The 18,370-nt window shown below is 41.4% G+C and overlaps 1 protein-coding gene across 1 annotated transcript in view; it reads left to right on the top strand.

Annotated features, from left to right (window-relative positions):
* The first annotated feature begins 283 nt into the window (after window positions 1-283).
* The window catches only part of Pld1 (phospholipase D1), a 200,727-nt gene continuing 182,640 nt past the window's right edge, over window positions 284-18,370 (top strand). Inside the window, exon 1 of the mRNA XM_026395005.2 lies at window positions 284-387. The gene's annotated coding sequence lies outside the window, so the exon portion shown is untranslated. The remainder of the gene's footprint in view (window positions 388-18,370) is intronic.

The raw sequence follows: 18,370 nt of genomic DNA, 5'->3' as shown, positions 1-18,370 counted from the left end.
TTGGAAATTCTTCCTGTCGTATTTCTTGTTTGCTGTGTTTTCTACACAAGAATATGAGCTCATGAGCACAGGGGTGTGTGTGATACATCGCAGGTGCTCAGTAACTGCCCTTTAAATGAATGCTTCTCCAAATTGTTATATGCATTTGATGCTGGTGTGTGAACCCTGGGCCCCTAAGCCATTCATCTGTTTTTCTAATGGCTCTTCTCTGGCTCCACAGATATTGCATGCCAGTGATTCGTCGCCGAGTTACCACCCCCATTTGGAACAAGTACTGCTCTATCAACTGATGAGAAATAAAATCTGTAGCTTTCCAGGTGACGATCACCTTTCATTTTCAGCGAGCTTACGAACCACTTGTTTTAGCTGCGCCTGGTTGTCTTGTGGGTGAGTAATCTGTGGTAGAATGAGCCAACTAAACATGGAAGTAATGTAAGATAAATGTGATCAAGTTTTAGGAAACTTACTAACTTCCTTTTTTTGAATTCTACCAAGAGTAGTTTTGGGTGGGGTGGTGGGGGCCGGAGGGCATCCATCCCTCTGTGAGATACCAAAAGGCCAAAACTGTTTTGGAGATGTTTGCCCTGTCTTATGGCGCCAGGACACGGAAGATAGGCTTGATTGATGATGAAGCGATTTCTGCAGATCTGTTGTCAGGAAGGTCAATAGGTTGGTGGTGGAAGCCTCCACCCTATATTTGCAATAGTTCCCGCTCCTGCTAGTGTTGGAGAATCTATCAAGCACAGAGTCTTCTGGTGCCAGCAGAGTGCTCGGCATGTGATAGAGAGTCTAAGAGGTGGTTCCAGCTGCACAGAGCTTATGATGTAATGCAGTCATCTGAAACAGGACTGAATTGTGCAGCAGGATCCTGCCAGGCCAACAGCAAGGACTGGCATTTTGTAATAATGGTTGGTTCAGTTTTCCTTGATACTGATTTTCAAATGGCTCTGTCAGGGGTTGTGCTATAGTCTCAATATTTATGTCCCCCTAAAATTCCTATGTTGAAATCCTCATCCCCAATATGATGGTGTCAGAGGTGGGACCTTTGAGGGGTGATTAAGTCATGGTGTCTCTGTCTCATGAATGGGTTTAGAGCCCTCATAAAAGAGGCCAGAGAGAGACTCTTTACTCTTTTCACCATACAAAGCTACAGTGACAAGACCACCAACTACAGAGTAGTCCCTCACCAGACACTGAATCTGCCAACACCTTGATCTGGACCTCTCAGGCTCCAGAACAGTAAGAAATAAAATCTGTTGCTAATAAGCCACTCAGTCTAAGGTATTTTATTATAGCAGCCTAAACTGACTTAGATAGGCAGACTGGGATTAGAGAAGGGACTGGGGCCAGGGATTTTGAGAGCAAATTCTGGATCTTGTCTTAGCTCTACATTTAAGTAGAGCATCTCATTTAAAAAACATAATTTATATATATATATATATATATATATATATATATATTTTTTTTTTTTTTTTTTAATTATGTTTGTGCTTGGTGTGGTGGCACACACCTATAATCCCAGCAGCTCAGGAGGCTGAGGTAGGAGAATTGCAAGTTCAAAGCCAGTCTCAGCAACTTAATGAGACTGTAAGCAACCTAGTGAGACCCTGCCTCAAAACAAAAGGTAAAAATAGGTCAGGGATATGACTCAGTGGTTAAGTGCCTTTAGGTTCAATCCCTGGCACCAAATAAATAAATAAATTAAAGAATAAAATTTTCTGTTTGTTTTAAAGTTACAGAAAAGTTTCAAAGCTAATAAAGTTCCCAGTGAGCACATGGTGTCCTCTATTACTAACATCTTATTTTGGTGCTTGGTACACTTGTTACAGTTCATGAGCCAATATTGATTCATTATTTACTAAAATCCATACTTTACTCAGAATTCCTTAGTCTTTCCCAAACATCCTTTTTCTATTCCTGTTTTCTTCCCAGGATACCACCTTGCATTTAGTAGTCAGGTTCTTTCGGGTTTCTATTGGTTGTAGTGGTTTCTCTAACTTCCCTTGCTTTTGATGACCTTGATAGTTTGAAGGGTACCAGTTAGGTACTTTGTAGAATGTCCCTCAGTTGGAATTTTATGATGTTTTTTTCATTATTAGACTGGGATTATGGGTTTGGGGAGGAAAACCACAGAGGTAAAATAACATTTTCATCACATCATCAGGAGTACATACGATGATCAGCATGCATTGTCTCTGGTGATGCTGACCTTGATCGCTGAGGTAGAGTATTACAAACTCTGTCTTGTGAAGTTACTTTTCCCTGTTATAAACACTGCACTCTTTTAAAATGGTGAGTTATTCTCTATCTCCTAGCTAGAGTAGCACCTCCAGAAATTATTTGGAATTCTTCTGCATCGAAGATTTTTCTCTTTATCCTTATTTGTTTATATCAGGATGGACTCATGGATACTTATCGTGTTCTTCGGGTTATGATCCAGTACTATCTTTTTATCTTTGGCTTTTCATTTGAATAAAAATTCTGCTGTTTACAAATGTTAGAAAAGACTTGTTCCGTGTTTTTATATTTCCTTCTTTTTTACTTTAAGTATCCTATTTATTTGTTCATTGGAGGCAATAAAAGAACATGACCACTTAGACTATTTATACTTTATCTTTTTAATTATTTTTTTGCAGTGGTCATTAAACATATGAGTATTTAAGTTGCTTTCTGGAGTAGTAGAGACCAGAAGGCACGACTTCCCCCTGTTGCATATGTTTTTATTCACTACTTGAAATTATTGCATAGCTCACCAATAGAGAGATTTATAGTCATCTGGCTTACTGAATCTCCAAGGAAGTTTGATAACATTCGGGGGTTAAGAATCCTTTGGGCCTTTTTTTTTTTTTCTTGTTCAGATTTTCCTCAAATAAGATAGGATCTTTGGGGATGGGTGTGTACCTCTGAGGCAGAGCCCTTGCCTAGCCTGTGGGAGGTTTAATCTCCAGGACTAAATTTTTTTTTTAAAAAAAGGAAACTTTGAAAATGCTGTTTAATGTACTCTGCTTATTTTTACTATTAGAATGGTAGACTTGGGGCTGGAATTGTGGCTCAGTGGTAGAGCACTCGCCTAGCACTGACGAGACCCGGGTTCGATCCCCAGCACCACATAAAAATAAAGACATTGTGTTGTGTCCATCTACACCTAAAAAATAAATATTAAAAAAAAGAATGGTAGACTTGTTATAGGAGCACCGAAGTTGGCCTTCCGTGCTTTCTGTTTCTTAAGTAAATATCTTTTGTGAAAAAAATTTTTTTTCTCTACTAAAGAACACAATTCAATGATCTGTATGTAAACTTTTATTTCACCTCTTTTTAAAGCATTTAAAAATATAACACATAGGTCCTGATGTGTTTATTGACCTGGCTTAACATAGAGGGCAAACATCCTACAACTATTTTATTCCCTTATAAATTTTCTTTTATGTTTTATTAATTTTGTTCTAAGATCTAGTGTTCTTGGGCATTCTTGTTTATGTGCCAGAAAAACTTTGGAGAATGGTTTTAGTTGCAGGCAGAACCGTATTTTTAGGATGACAGTTACATTCAAAGACCAGATGACTTGGCCAAATGGGCCAGAAATATGCTTCTAAATCCAGTGTTGATTTGTCACCTAGTGTGTGGTGGGTTACCCAGGAAGCCCTCTTGCTCTGATGCCCCACTGAGGACTCAGTCTTCCTATAAAAATGCAAGGCCCATCCCAGCATGGCTGACCCCATAAATGGTCACTTGGGCCTGTGTATGGGTCTGCTCTTAGTAGGATCAGGTAATATGCCCAGAGCTGGGTCTTGGGTCCTGCTTGAACAGGCTTGAAGAGTTTTCTGTTGCAGTCAAATAAACAATACCGAGCACTCAGTGTAGCTCAGCAGTAGAGACAGGGCTTGGTCATGAAGTTCAATCCCCCAAACCAAAACAACAACAAAACGGTGTTAATTTGGAACATGCTGAGATGTCATTACTGTATTGCATGGCAATTGAGCATAAATTAAGCATAAAGGACAAGCACTTTACACCTTTAACTGTAATTAGCATTAATTTAAAACACACCAGAGTGAAAATTGAATTCTCCCTTTGTTCATCTTTCTCAAGTCAAACTTGTACTCAGACTGACACTTCCTTTTGATTGCATCCAGAATTTATTTGTCTATTTATTTGTTTATTCACCAAATCATTGAATCCAGAATTTATTTCTCTATTTATTTGTTTATTCACCAAGCTCTTAATACGATGACTTCTATACAGCAAAGGTTTCCTTATCGTCTCATTTCCTCAGGGAATCTGAAAATTATCCACAATTCAAAATGACCATATGTTTATCCAATAGAAATGACTAGAGATGATGTATATATTTTCACTTCTTTGTCATTTACAAACTAAGCTGAATCCAGACAAGGAGAGAGGTTTTGTTTCAAATAAAACCTGGTTATTATTTGGCCTTGTGGTCCCTCTGGCCACAATGCTCAGAGCTGATATGGAGCAAGATAGATATCCCAGTCCCAACAGGAAAGTCTCTCTCCTGCTGGGGTCTTTAGGCCCTGAATTGACCCCTGGACTCCTTAGCCACTCTGGATCCTGTTCACTTGACAGGAACAGCCTGGAAGAGCTTGTTGCCCAAAACAGAGGCTTGGTTTTCTTCAGATAGTAGACCCACCATTACTTAATGCTACAAAATTGAGTTCAGAGTCGCTCTTTTTTTTTTTTTTTTTTTTTTAAAGAGTGAGAGAGAGTGAGAAAGAGAGAGAGAGAATTTTAATATTTATTTTTTTTTAGTTCTCGGCGGACACAACATCTTTGTCTGTATGTGGTGCTGAGGATCGAACCCGGGCCGCACGCATGCCAGGCGAGCGTGCTACCGCTTGAGCCACATCCCCAGCCCCCAGAGTCGCTCTTAATAGAGGATGTTTAAGTGACTCCCATTTGCTGGGCACTTCCTTGTCATTGAGTTCTGTATTGTATCCCACAGCATTTGAATCTGTCTACTTTGATTTTGTCCAGTTCACTTTCTCACCTTTGCTGATAATAGGATGGTCTTACTTAAGTATTTGTGAATGTTCCCTAGATTCAGTAGCTTGAATTCAAAAACCAGGGACTTTTCCTTCCCTTCAAAGTTTCTTTAGGTTTCACCTTTTAAGGATCATTGGTAATTATATGTATCTGTCGTTTTACAAATAAGTCATGGAAAAATGGAAAATGGGTTTGAAAATTATTCTCACATGACAGCCATCATGAAACTTATAAGGGAAAATGGCAATTAGGGAGTACTAAGCCTTTAAAAAATTCTAAGAATTAAAAGAAAAAGAATAAACCCTCAAGGAATTTAGCCAATGTCAGTCAGTTTTACATTGGCAGCCCCAGATAAATGAGAAACTAAAAAAACCTTATTTATATTAGCACCTGCCATCTTTTCCTCATTAGTGTGATATTTGCATATATTTTAGCCAAAAGCTGATTAGTATAAAATATGCACTCAAAAAAGATATCTATAATATTATATTTTTTAAAAAAGATGACCTTGTGGGTTTGCCTCTGAAACCATTCTGGGAACATAATTTATTTCTTTGTTATAGTGAACTCTGTGAGAAGTTCGGTGGCTGATTATCTCTAGTTTCCAATAGGAGGGGCCTAAGTGTGCTTTCCTGAACAACTCAATTAATTCATCCTTTTGAAGTCACTGATTGGAAATGATCTGATCTGCTAATTATATAGTCTGTCATTATCTCATAATTTGGATACATTTTTTTTTTTACTCCACTACAGTATTTAGGCATATATTCAGATGGTTCAAATTCACTATTAGAAACTGTGGACATGCTAGAAAAAACCCTAGGTTGGTCATCAGGATAGCCAGAGTTCCAGGATTTTGGATCCCAGACCAACTTTGTGTGACCTCAGGCAGTTTGTGTCTGGCACTCTTGTCTATTTCAGGCCCTGCCTCCAAAGCTGGAGATGAGTTAAGCTTGGTCCTGGCCACCACCCTCTGGGGATTTACAGTCTGGTGAAGTGATTCTCACACTCCACTGTGCACCCAAATCCCCTGGAGGGCTCATCAGAACACAGGCTGTTGGGCTTCACCCTGGAGTACCTGATTCCGTAGGTCTGGGATGGGCAGACAATGTGCATTTCTATCTAACAAGTTCCCAGATGATGCTGATGTAGCTGGTTTGGGGACTACAGTTTGAGAACCATTGACCCTAATGGCTTAGCTGACACATCAGTAACCACAATTCAAAGACTAAAAGCTGTGAAATAAGTACAAATAACACGCAGTGGGAAGCAGGGTGTGCAGGAGAGATGTTGCAACAACTGAGAAGACTTCACGGAAGAGGCAAAACTTAAGCAGGGTCTCAAAGAGTGGATTAAGCCTTGACAGGTAGGGCATCTGGGGGATGCCTGCTGGCAAAGAGAGTGCAGAGTGAATATGGGAGAAGGTATTAGCACAGGTGGAGTGGGGGGGCCAAGGGAGGGGAAGGAGCAACAAGAAACAGAAGGAAGTGAGAATAAGAGAACTTGGAATTGGGACTTGGGCAACAAAAGAACAGCCTGATCAGAGCTAGGCTTATGAAAGGCAGCTCTGGCGTTGTGACAGATGGCTTGGGAAGAGAAAGAGGGATTTCAGCAGAGCCAGTTAGGAATTATTGGGGTAGCCCAATTCAGTTATAGGAAGGGGCTGAAGAAGAGCATGAGGGTGGAGTGGATGCAGCCCTGTGATGTGTCTGCAGCAGAAGCCACAGATTTGGTAGCTGATTTGTTCCTGGGGGGGGAGAGTGAGGGAGGGGATAAGGTAGAATGAGGACTCAAAGTCGGAGTTGCTAGGGAAGATTGATGGCCACGACTGGATCCCTCAGAGGAAATTATTGGTTAGGAAAGTGAACTTCCTGGGGCTTTGGCTTCTTTAGGAGGGAACTGGATTAGGTACACTTAAGGGTTTCTTTCTGTATGATTATAATCAATAATGTAAATGTTGTTGGTTGTCAGAAATATTATAGAATATAGTTAAGCAAAGAACAGGCAGCTTATATACACCAGACACTTGTTTATTTGATTGGTTGTTTTCATGTTAATCATTAGCACTGAAATATTGACATCTGCAAACAGCTTTCTTTTCGTTCTTATCTTCATTTGCTTATAGTTTTCTTAGCATGTTGAGTTGGTCAGACTCCCATGTTATATATCATGAATGTCAATATTTCGGGGATAAAGTATTTTATGTAAGTATACATAAGTATAGCAGATATTTTAAAGATCTCTTTGGCTGTTTCTCACATTATAATAATCATATTGATACATTTGTACTCAACCCTCTCTTGCCCCCTGGATTGTAAATTCTGTTGATTTTTTTTTTTTTTTTTTTTTTATGTTGGGAGTTGAACACCGGGCCTTGCACATGCTAGGCTGCACCCCCAGTCCCTACAAACACCTTTCAAGTAAGGAACACGTCTTACTCATGGTTGTCCTCCTCACTGCCCTCATCATAAATAGTTATAAAAAGTGGCCCACACTGTTTGAGGAATTAGATTAAATCACTGAGTCAAAGTAAGTTACTGTCTGTTTTTTAGGAAGAGACAACATGTCTCAGGCAATAAAGAGTCCTAGTTGAAAGGGAAACAGACCTCTGTGCGTCTTGGGAGGTAGAAAGAGGAAGCGTGTTTAATTCAGTGGACTCTGAGGATGAGAATGGGTAGTGTTGAGCTCTGTCCTAAACTAGCCATGGTAACCTTGGGCCAGGCCTTTCTACCCTGGGCCTCAACTTCCTCCTTTGTAACACTGAGGGTGTAGATAACTACAGATTTGTATAACCTTCCAGATGACCTTTGGGGCATGATTCCAAGCAAAGGAAATGGCATGAATGAGGCATCAGAGCTGAGTTTGTGTGCTCTTTGTGACCAAGTGTGACAGGCTAGGAAATGAAGCAGGACAGGGAGGTCGAGGCCTTGTTCAAAGGACCATTTCTGTTGGGATAAGGAGCTTGTTTCTGCTCTATGGGAATAAGGAATAGGAGTGAAAGACCAGGGAGAGTGGGGACAAAGGCAGAGACAGTAGGAGGAGGTGTTACTGAGGGGGCCATTGCTGTAGGCAGCCGGCTGCTTGATTCTAAGGTGTCTTATGAGAAGCTTTATGGAATGCATCTCAGCACACTTCTGTTCACCTGGAGAGAAAAGGGAGAAAGTTTTATACCATGTTGCTCATCTCTCTTTGATTAAAGGTGGCCCAAATTCTGGGTGGTTTATGTGTGACTACCTGGAGGAATCCATATAGTGATGGATGAAGTGGCATATATCTGGTGGAGGGAGGCCCCGCAGGCTGCACTCCTGTGTTAGTCACCTCTTTCTTGCTGCGATCAAAATTCCTGACATGAACAACTTACAGGAGGAAAGATTTATTGTGGCTCACAGCTTCAGTGGTTTCAGCCCGTGGTCGGCTAGCTCCATTACTCTGAGCCTGAGGTGAGGTAGAACATCCTGGCAGGAAGGGTGGTGGAGGAAATCTGCTCAGCTCATGGGATCCAGGAAGCAGAGGGGGAGGAGGAGAAAAAGGGCATGTGGAAGGGGCCAGGGACAAAAAAATACCCTTCCCGGGCATGTCCTCAGTGACCTACTTCCTCCCAGTGGGCCCTACTTCCTACGGTTTCCACCACCTTCCCACGATGCCATTAGATCATTGATCCATGAGTGGATTAATCAGCAGATGAGGCCAGAGCTCTCATGATCCCATCACTCTTCAAAAGCCCCACCCCTGGACATTGCTGCACTGGGGACAAAGCCTTCAACACAGGAACCTTTGGGAGACATTCCAGATTCAAACCATAGCCATGTGTTTGACACTGGTTGGATTTTCCATGGAACTGGCGGTCACAGCAATGGTAGGAACAGGAGTGAGTCTGAGAGGTTTTGAAGTTGTGCATAGAAGAGGCCAATGCAGGAGACCCTTGAGAGATTTTAAAAAAGGAAGAACTTATCACAGTCATACAGTGGTAAATACTTTACAACCAGCTTTCCAGAGAAATGTGTGTGTGTATAGGTATACATCTGTCTGTTATAAGCTTCACTGATATAAAGGATGTGTAGTGACCAATTTACAAATAATGATAAAAAATACAATACCCTTTATTATAAAGTCCATATGGCCAGTTGAGTCTACAGGTTTTCTGTTGGTCTTTGCTGAATTCATGTATGCACAGTCAACCTGTGGTTAATAATTGATGGAAGGGGGAGCTGATGTTTCCTTTCCAGTACTGAGGAAGATGAAAGCAAACAACAAAGGCCTGTCCCAGAGCTTCCCAGGTTCAGTTAATATCTTTGTGAATCAAATTAGTATTTACTAGAAGAATATTTCCTCAAGACTTTGTTTGTTTTTTTTTTAGAATTTTAATATTTATTTATTTTATTTTTTTTAAAGAGAGAGATGAGATGAGATGAGATAGAGAGAGAGAGAGAGAGAGAGAGAGAGAGAGAGAGAGAGAGAGAGAGAATTTTTTAATATTTATTTTGTAGTTTTCGGAGGACACAACATCTTTCTTTGTATGTGGTGCTGAGGATCGAACCCGGGCCGCACGCATGCCAGGCAAGCACGCTACCGCTTGAGCCAGATCCCCAGCCCCAAGACTTTGTTTATTCACAATGTAGCTACTACAAGCACCACATTTTTTTTTTAAATTGAACCCAAGGATGCTCTACCACTAAACGATACCCATAACCTTCCACCTTACCTTTGTAAAAAGAAACTTTTTTGAGACAAGGTCTTGCTGAGCTGCCCAGGCTGTTCTTGGATTTGTGATCCTCCTGCCTCAGCCTCCTAAGTAGTTGGGGTTATGGGTGTGTGCTAATGCACTTGGCAACATTCTATTAACGTTTCACCCATCACTTTTATACCTAGATAATCAACAAAACAAATAGCATTCTGTAATATGTAGTGTTGGTCAATTTCCATGTGAAAATTCTCCCATCATGGCCAATATCAAGTTGTGGGAAATTGGGGAAAGACAGGCAAGGGAACATTATACAGCATTTCCATACAGATAAAATGGAATGTAGCTTGGTGGCAGAGCACTTGCCTAGCATGTGCCAAGCCCTGGATTCAATCTCCAGTACGGTCAACAAACAAACAAAAACACAGATAAAATTGAACCAAGTAACCTCGAAGAGCACGGGTATTGATAGAATGTAGTAAAGTAATAAAGAAGGGATACATATTGAGTATTTATTACCTTTGAGCTTAATATAATTTACCTCATTAAATTTTTCATCATTGCTGTTTAACAACTGACTGAAATTCAGTTTCTGGATTTCTGAGAATTCAGGAGTCTGTATGAGCTAGCCCAGGACACCGATGAAGTTATATTTTTACAAGATTACTTTGGTAGCAATCTGTAAAAATGTTTTGAAGGAAAGTGGTCAGGAGGCAGAGAAAAAGTACTTGAACTAGAGCTATAGGAGGGATGAAAAGTAGGAGATGGATCCAACAAACATCCTCAGACTCTGCCAACATGAGAGTTCAAATGAAGTCAGTTTAACCGAGAACGTGCAGATTCCACCGGTTGACATAACCAAGTGGTTATGTCAGATCTGTAATAAGTCTCTTCCGTGTGTGCTCGGTGATAGGTCCCCTGAAGGTATCTCACCTGTGTTTTCAGAGCCCCACCCCATTTGCAGTCTTCTGCTTTGCTTCCTGGTTGGTGACTGCAGGCCAAAGGGCTTTGTGGTGAGGCCTCACCCAGAGCCCTCCTAGAGGATGGGTCCATGCCAAGGAAGTCAAGTGTTAGGACTTGATTTTCATGTTTGTGAATTTGGGGAGGAGGCTCCAGAAAGATGCTGGGACCTGGTATATACTCTGCAAAGATGTCTCTGCTCCCTTTGTCACCTAGAGCCTGACATTGTTGGGTTTGTTTTCGTGTGACTCACACTGGCAAAGGAAAAATCACCCACCCTACTTCTTCCTGCAACTACTGGTGCTACAGCGTCAGCAGCCAGGAGCTGTTCAGGGAAACAGCCCCTTTCCCTTCTCCGCTCTCCCGGAAGCTCACAGAGTCTCTCTGTCTCCAGCTCCCTTCTCCCCTTGCACATCTGCTGGGGCAGATGAAATCCTGAAGGTCAGGCACTCCCTAATCTGTATGAATTCCCCAGAGTATACGAATCTCAATTTGGACTACTCAGCCCCCTCTACTCTTTTTCATAATTATTTTTTTCAAATTAGTTTTTTAGTTGTCAGTGGGCCTTTATTTTACTAATAATTTTACATGTGGTTCTGAGAATTGAACCCAGTGCCTCACACATGCTAGGCAAGCACTGTACCACTGAGCTACAACCTCAGAACCCCCTCTACTCTTAACAGGTGAAACCTGGTGGAGTAGATAACAGGATGGAAGTGGTCTCTGGTCAAAGGTGGGTCCAGTAACTGAGTTAAAAAATGTGGAGGGTCAGGCTGTTGGGCAGGGAAGGAGGATGGCACTGAATGTGAGGTAAAGAAGTTTTATTGCCGGGTGTGGTGGCAAATGCCTGTAATCTCAGCTACTCGGGAGGCCGAGGCAGGAAGATTGCAACTTCAAGGCTAGCCTTGGCAATTTAGTGAGACCCTGTGGCAAAGTGAAAAAAATAAATAAATAAATAAATAAATAAATAAATAAATAAATAAAAGAAAAGAAAGAAAGAAAAAAGAAAAAGAAGAAATTTAATTGTGGTCACTTTTGAACTTGATGAAACAGAAGCCTGTGGGACAGTTTGGTGGGGCCAGACACACTGGAGAAAGAGAACAGGGGAATGGCAGCGTTGGGGAGAGTAAAGCTGTGGTCAAATCCATGAATGTCTACTAGACTCCTGTATCTAGGGGGATGGAGAAGGAGAAGACATAAAACGGACAAAGTAGCTCTCAGAACCCTAAGGATCACGGGAGTTTAAGGGGTGGTGCAAAGGAGGCCAGAACCCTGCAGAGAGAAAAGTTGGAGAAAAGAAATGGCGTGAACAAAGGGGTCCAGGTACAAGGATTGTAGCTCAGACTGGGAACAGGCGGGTCCCTTGTGCGTACGTGTAGAGCTCCTCCAGTTTATCTTCAGAGTTATGATTAGGCTAACCTCACCTCTCTTCCTCCCCCTGAAGAGGATCCGGATTCTCTGCATATCATAAATGGCCCAGGGTCACTTTTGTGCCCTGTAGGTACTTGGATCCAGGTTTTTGTAGTCAGTGTGAGGAGAAAACAGTCTCACTTGAAGCCAAAGCTATGGGAGAGTCATGTTTTCCTGTTAGACGTGTCTTGCAGTGTTTTCCATATTAATCACTTCGTTTCCCCCTCGGTCAGTCACAGTCCTGATATTTGTTCCTCCTGCAGTTGTCAGCTGCCTGGTGTCTCAGGCAGTCTGTGATTCTGTGACACAATAGAGCTCAAGCTGGCGAGGTTGCTGCCAAAAGCGTGTGTCACTCTTTGTGGTTTTGTTCATGAACATCCTGAAGGCCCAATGCTCTGGAGAGCCAAATTACAGGCTTCAAAATGACCGTGCGGTTTGAGTTCAGCAAAAAGTACACCCCAGACATGTTGAGGGTTGTGGGTGTGGGGGAACTAGATGACGCCAACACGGAAAGACGGAGCCTATCTGAAAAGAGATAGCAGAGTGACTTTTCTACAGCACAGATCTGTCGAATAAGTGGATTTGGATGTAACCACAGGCTTGCCATGTGAAATTCTATTCCATGGGAATTCAAGTTTGTGGCTTTGGGAGGGCATTTATTGCAGACTGTGAAAACTTCTCTCTTATTCTTTTGCCAAAGCACAGAGGCATGGAGAGATAAGGATGAGCTTTTACTGTGGCTGTTTGTCCACTCTAATCCTCTTAAACACTCGATGTGTCCCCACATGCATAGCAGTGAAATTAAATATAGCTATTCCTTATAAGGTAGCCACTTAGATATAGAAGTCTGTTGCTAAGGGAATGCAAAACTGTTTTTTTTTTTTTTAATATCAGTTACAAAACTGTGTTTGCTTCAAGTTTCAGAGACCCTCAGGTCATGTTTTATTTCCCAAGTAAGAGCATCTGACAGTTGAGAGGGGGCATGACTGCTCCAGGCATCTCTGCCATCTCCAGGATGTGGCCTGGGTTTGAGGTGGATGCTGGTGCTTGAAAAATCATGTTTTCATTATGGGAAGGGAGTGGAAGAAGGGAAGAAAGGACTAGCACTTCCCCTCGCATCTCAACAACCAGAGCTCTGTCACATAAGCTGCCACACCTAGCTGCCGAAGTTCACTCTGCATCTCTAAATTATTATGTATCTCATTTTTTGATAAATTAAATATCTCACAAACTTGTCTTCTCCTGGTCATTACTGCAAGAGATTGGGAGAGAGCTCTTGGAAGAGTCTTTAGCATCCTCTGGATGATTCCATGCAAGGAGGTCACCAGTAATGACTGTAGCATCAGGAACCACCTGGGGCTTACCAGAGAGGCAGAATTGGTAAAGCCTGTGTTTGAGGAGTTATTACAAAGAATAAACTTACTCATCTGTGGGGCTGCCTAAGCAGACTTGAAATCCCTAGGGCAAGGAGTCAGGCAGGAAGACCATGAGCAGGAGTGGAAGCTTGGAGTCTGCGGATTCAGAGTCCAAAGCCTCTTTACAAGGACTTTCAAGTGATCCCTCAGTCCTACCCAGGATAATCTCCCTTTTGACTAATTAATGTCAACTGATAAGGTACCTCACACCTGCAAAATCCCTTCATGGCAACACTAGATTAATAGTTGACTGAATAACTTTTAAAAAGTGTGTGTGAGCTACAAAAGGACTTCTGCCTCCTTCTTTTCTCCACCTCTGAAAAAAAGTTCCTTGTAGCTGACCCTGACTGGACACACACAAGAAATGGGATTCTAGGGAGTGTGACTCAGCCCAGCCAAGTTGACACATCATGTACCATTATTCAGTTTTTGTCATATAGAGTGATACATAGGGTAAAAACAAACATGTTAGTGTTCCTTTATTTCTGGTATTTCTTCATTTCTAGTATCTGTCTGAAGGTTGATAGAATTACTGACTGTGACAAGAATCTGGTACTAGTGGTTCATATTATTATTTTTTCTACTTCGTTCTTTGTTTATCATAGGTAGTTAAGGTTGTACTTCTAATATTTTCATTATATGATCGAAGAGTTTGGAGGTTTATCAGCTATTGTGAGCTCATCTAAGTTAATTGCACTTAAATTTTGCTTTTAAAACTAATGGAAAGGATGATTAAGTTTTTAATAGCACATATTTTTTTTTATTTTTCATTTTTACTTTTTTTCCTGGTCTTCTTAAATACAGATATACTAATAGACCTTTTCCTTCTTTTTCAAACCAATAATAGCTCTTGCAATTTAAGCAAAAAATTAATAGCATTGCAAATCTGTTTTTACTGAGACCCAGATGTGCAATAATCCTTTATTGAAAGAGTCATCTATTTTCTTTTCCGTTTAAATGATGGTTCTATTGAGATGTTGTTCACATGCCATAAAGTTCACTCTTTAGAGTGTACAACTCAGTGGAGTTTAGCACATTCACAAAGTTGTGTACTGAATACCATTATCTAATTATAGGACCTCTATATTTTTTCTTACTAATTATAGAGTATCCCTTATCTGAAATGCTTGGACCAAAAGTATTTTGGAATATTTGTGTACATATAATGAACAATCTTGGGATGGGAGCTAAGTCTAAACAAAATTCATTTTGTGTTTCATATATAACTTATAGGCACAGTCTGAAGGTAATATATAAGTTTTAATGTGCCTGTGTTTCAATTCACTTGAATTCAGCTTTGGCATTTTTAATTTGAGATGTCAGATTACTGCTCGACAAGTTTCAGATTTTGAAACATTTTAGATTTTTTTTTTTTTTTAATACTAGGGATTGAATCCAGGATTCACTGAGCTACAACCCAGTCCTTTAAAAAAAAAAGTTATTTTGAGACAGGGTCCGACTGAGTTGTTTAGAGGTTTACAAAGTTGCTGAGGCTGGCTTTGAAATTGGAATTCTTTTGCCTCAGACTCCTGAGCTGCTGGAATTACAAGTGTGCCTGACAAGATTTTGCATTTTAAAACTGGTGATGTGCACTCTATTATAGATGTAAATTTTTTTTTTAATGAAGAGTTTGAAAAATTCTGAGACAAATCCTATTGTCTTAGATTTAAATTCACCTGAAAACTGAATAAATGAGTAATTTGGGGTAAGGACAGAGTTGGAAATGTTTGTCTCAGCTTTGTGAGGAGAATACACATAGGGCCATTACTAAGGGATTTTCTTCCAAATTTAGGTAAATGCTTCCTTAGGATGTAATTCACAGTCGAGTTTTCATTCATTTCTTTAGTAATTACTTCTTGAACTTTCCCTTTGTTCTAGGCTCAGGGCTAGGTACTGGCAGTCCATGTAAGTGAGACCTTCTCAGAAGCCTTGTGGCCAGGAGGGTGGAAAGATTGGTAAAGCTATTCTGGGGTTCATGATAGTGATAGGGGACAGACACATGTGAGAACACGAGGTTAAGAGAATAATTGCATAAAATGGGCGCACTGTGCTGACCCTACATACTTTCTTTTCCAAGAAGTAATTTACCTGCAACCCTGCCTCGCCTAAGAGAACAAGATACGTCACATTCCTCAGCAAACTATTTGTTATCTGCAGGAGAAATGCAAGCTTGAACTAATGTCAATAAGAAAAACCCAAATTACCCTGAAGGGAGAGACTTTTGTGACCCTTTTCATAGACCAGATCCTGGAACTCAGGAAGATGAGGATAATTCCTTGTAACCAGAACACACACCTGTAAGAATTTATGATTAAGAATCCAGTCAAAAGCCAGTCATGATGGCATGCATCTGTAATCCTGGTAGCTCAGAAGGCTGAGGCAGGAGGATTGCCATTTCAGAGCCAACCTCAGCAGCTTAGCAAAATCCTGTCGCTAAATAAAATCTATATAAAAATGGGCTGGGAATATGGCTCAGTGGTTAAGTGCCCCTGGGTTCAATCCCTGGTACTAAGAGGAAAAAAAGAAAAAAATCCAATTAGAATTAGTGGGCATGGGCCAAGGTGAACTGGAGTTGTCATGGCAGGGGTATTTGAAATTCTGATCTCATCTTTCTGTCTGTCAAAAGTCAAGAGTTGGATCTGGGCAGGACTCTCTGGAAACTTTTCTGGGAACCCCAATAAAACTGGAGTGCAGGAGAGGCACATTGTCCCTCTCCTCTCTGAGAGGACCCACACTCTCCCTTGAGAGTGTTCCCATTTCCTTTTCCAATCCCTTCAATAAACTCTGTTTTATTGGCTATTCCTCTGAGCGACGTGTCTGGAATCTTTCTGACTTGATCACAGGAATCAGGGTGTGAAGGTGTATTGGGGGGTGTCTTTGCACTGCCTTCATTTCCTAGAAAGCCCCAGCTCTGTAACAATAGCATCTTGACTAGATGCTCAGGGGTCAGGAAGCCACCAGGAGCTGGCATGCTCTGTTTGTGAGATTCCATATCTATGAAGTTGCAGGAGGGAAGTGACCAAGCTATAAAAAAGATTATGAGAACTCATTGGAACATTCCATGGGAGACTCAGGTCTCTTGTGTGGCTGGTTGCACAGCAGATACGGGAGCAATTGCTAAGCTCTTCTAAGAAGTGGATGCAGATTCTAAGAAGCACAGCAAATGTTGCTGCCTGTAGTGAGAAGAGATCGGAAGGGTTCCCACCCCAGTGTGGTTTGCATCCTCACTTCCTTCAGAACTTCAGTATCACACATTAGAGATGCCTTCCTTGGCCATGTATCCTGTCCTGCTCCATCATTTTGCACTGCTTTCTGTTTTTTTCTGAGCTCTGATATGTTATGCGTGTGTTTTGTTATTGTGCTCCGTACCCTGTGCTCCGTACCCTCAACCCTGTTAAAGTCAAAGAAGATATATCCTTTGTTTGCTGTGCTCTTTGTAGTGCAGTGTCTGGAAGGTAAGTGCTAATGCAGATTAGCACATACTTGAACCGAGGATCTATACAAAGGTGCAAACTATAGAATTCTGTTCGTTTGATCCCCTGTGCAGGCAGTAATTAATTTTTTTTTTAAATTAGTACTTCAGATCTTTAGGTACATTAATTTGTGGAGGATATTTGGTGAGGCTGGTCTCTCACTGAAAAACAACAGACTGAAATTTGCATGTGTTTTACCATTTCTATTCCTAAATCTCAGTGTAAAGTCGAAGATAGTGGGGGATATGCCAATTGACTCAATTTAAAATGCTAATTAGAATGTAAGCTTCAGTGGAGGAGCAGGGTTGTCTGATACTTCTGTATGGAGTCTGGAACAGTGTCTGGGATTCAAAATGGCCAGAATAATCTTCTACCCTTCTTTCTCCATAACCAGCTTAACTCCTTTCTTCTCCATGAAAACAGGCCGCAGGAGTGAACTCCCTCAGCATCTCCTTATCCTCCAAACAATTCCATCTGTCCTAGGCTCTTATCTGTCCCAGACAGCTTGGAAATTCTCTGTTTTTCTTTTATTGAACTTTCTGTGGAATCCTCCTACTTTTCAGACATGAAACCATTTAATCAGTATTAAATCTTTCCTTTCAGCTTACAGAATGTCCTAGTCTCTCCCAATGTTCAAACCGTCTTCTTGGCCCAGCATATGTCTCACTTTTCTTCCCAGTTTTGGCCAGCTTGTTCAAAAGAGGCTGTAGGGGCCCACAAGCTCCTGATAGAGGTCAGACCCCTCCACCTTAGTCTCCTGGAACTACCCCAGGAAGCTCATCATAGGCTTGTGAATTACAAAACCCGGGGGGTCTCATCTCAGTATGCAGCTACTCCACTGCCTACAATTCAGTGAATATGTAATAAAAATTTGTTCTATTGTTTTGCTTTTTGCTGTGTCGCCTACGGGCTTTGATTTTTATTTAGGAAGCTGATTTGGCCTGTTTGGTTCCGCTGACCCTGCACCCCCACCCATCCTCTGGAAGTGGCCACCATGACACATATCCCCTTTGACTTTCCATACCTCTGGCCAACACCTCCTCACTGAAGTAAGAAATGTGGTCATTAACTTTCCTACCTCTCTGCCCTTACTACCCAGCCCGTTACTAAATCTTTCCTCAATACCTCCTTTCCATTCCCGCTGTGGTCACTGCCCAAGTGGGTTCTTACCTCAGGGCCTACTGCTCATTCTCTGCCTCCAGTTTAAGGGTGATCTTTCTGAAACACAGATAGATTATGCTGTTTTATTCTTTAAGTCCTTCTGTGCTCCCCATCACCAAGACTGGATCTAAAGCTCAGTGACAAGGCATCTGAGATCCTTCTCGATGTGGCTGCCTTATGAGAGATGCCTTAACCTAGGCCTCAGCCTCCCTGACACACACACACACACACACACACACACACACACACACATGTACACACACACA

Source organism: Urocitellus parryii, chromosome 2 (assembly GCF_045843805.1).
Source record: "Urocitellus parryii isolate mUroPar1 chromosome 2, mUroPar1.hap1, whole genome shotgun sequence".
NCBI classification, from domain to species: Eukaryota; Metazoa; Chordata; class Mammalia; order Rodentia; family Sciuridae; genus Urocitellus; species Urocitellus parryii.
The sequence above is the reverse complement of the archived record's forward strand: the minus strand, read 5'-3'. Positions and strand labels throughout refer to the sequence as shown.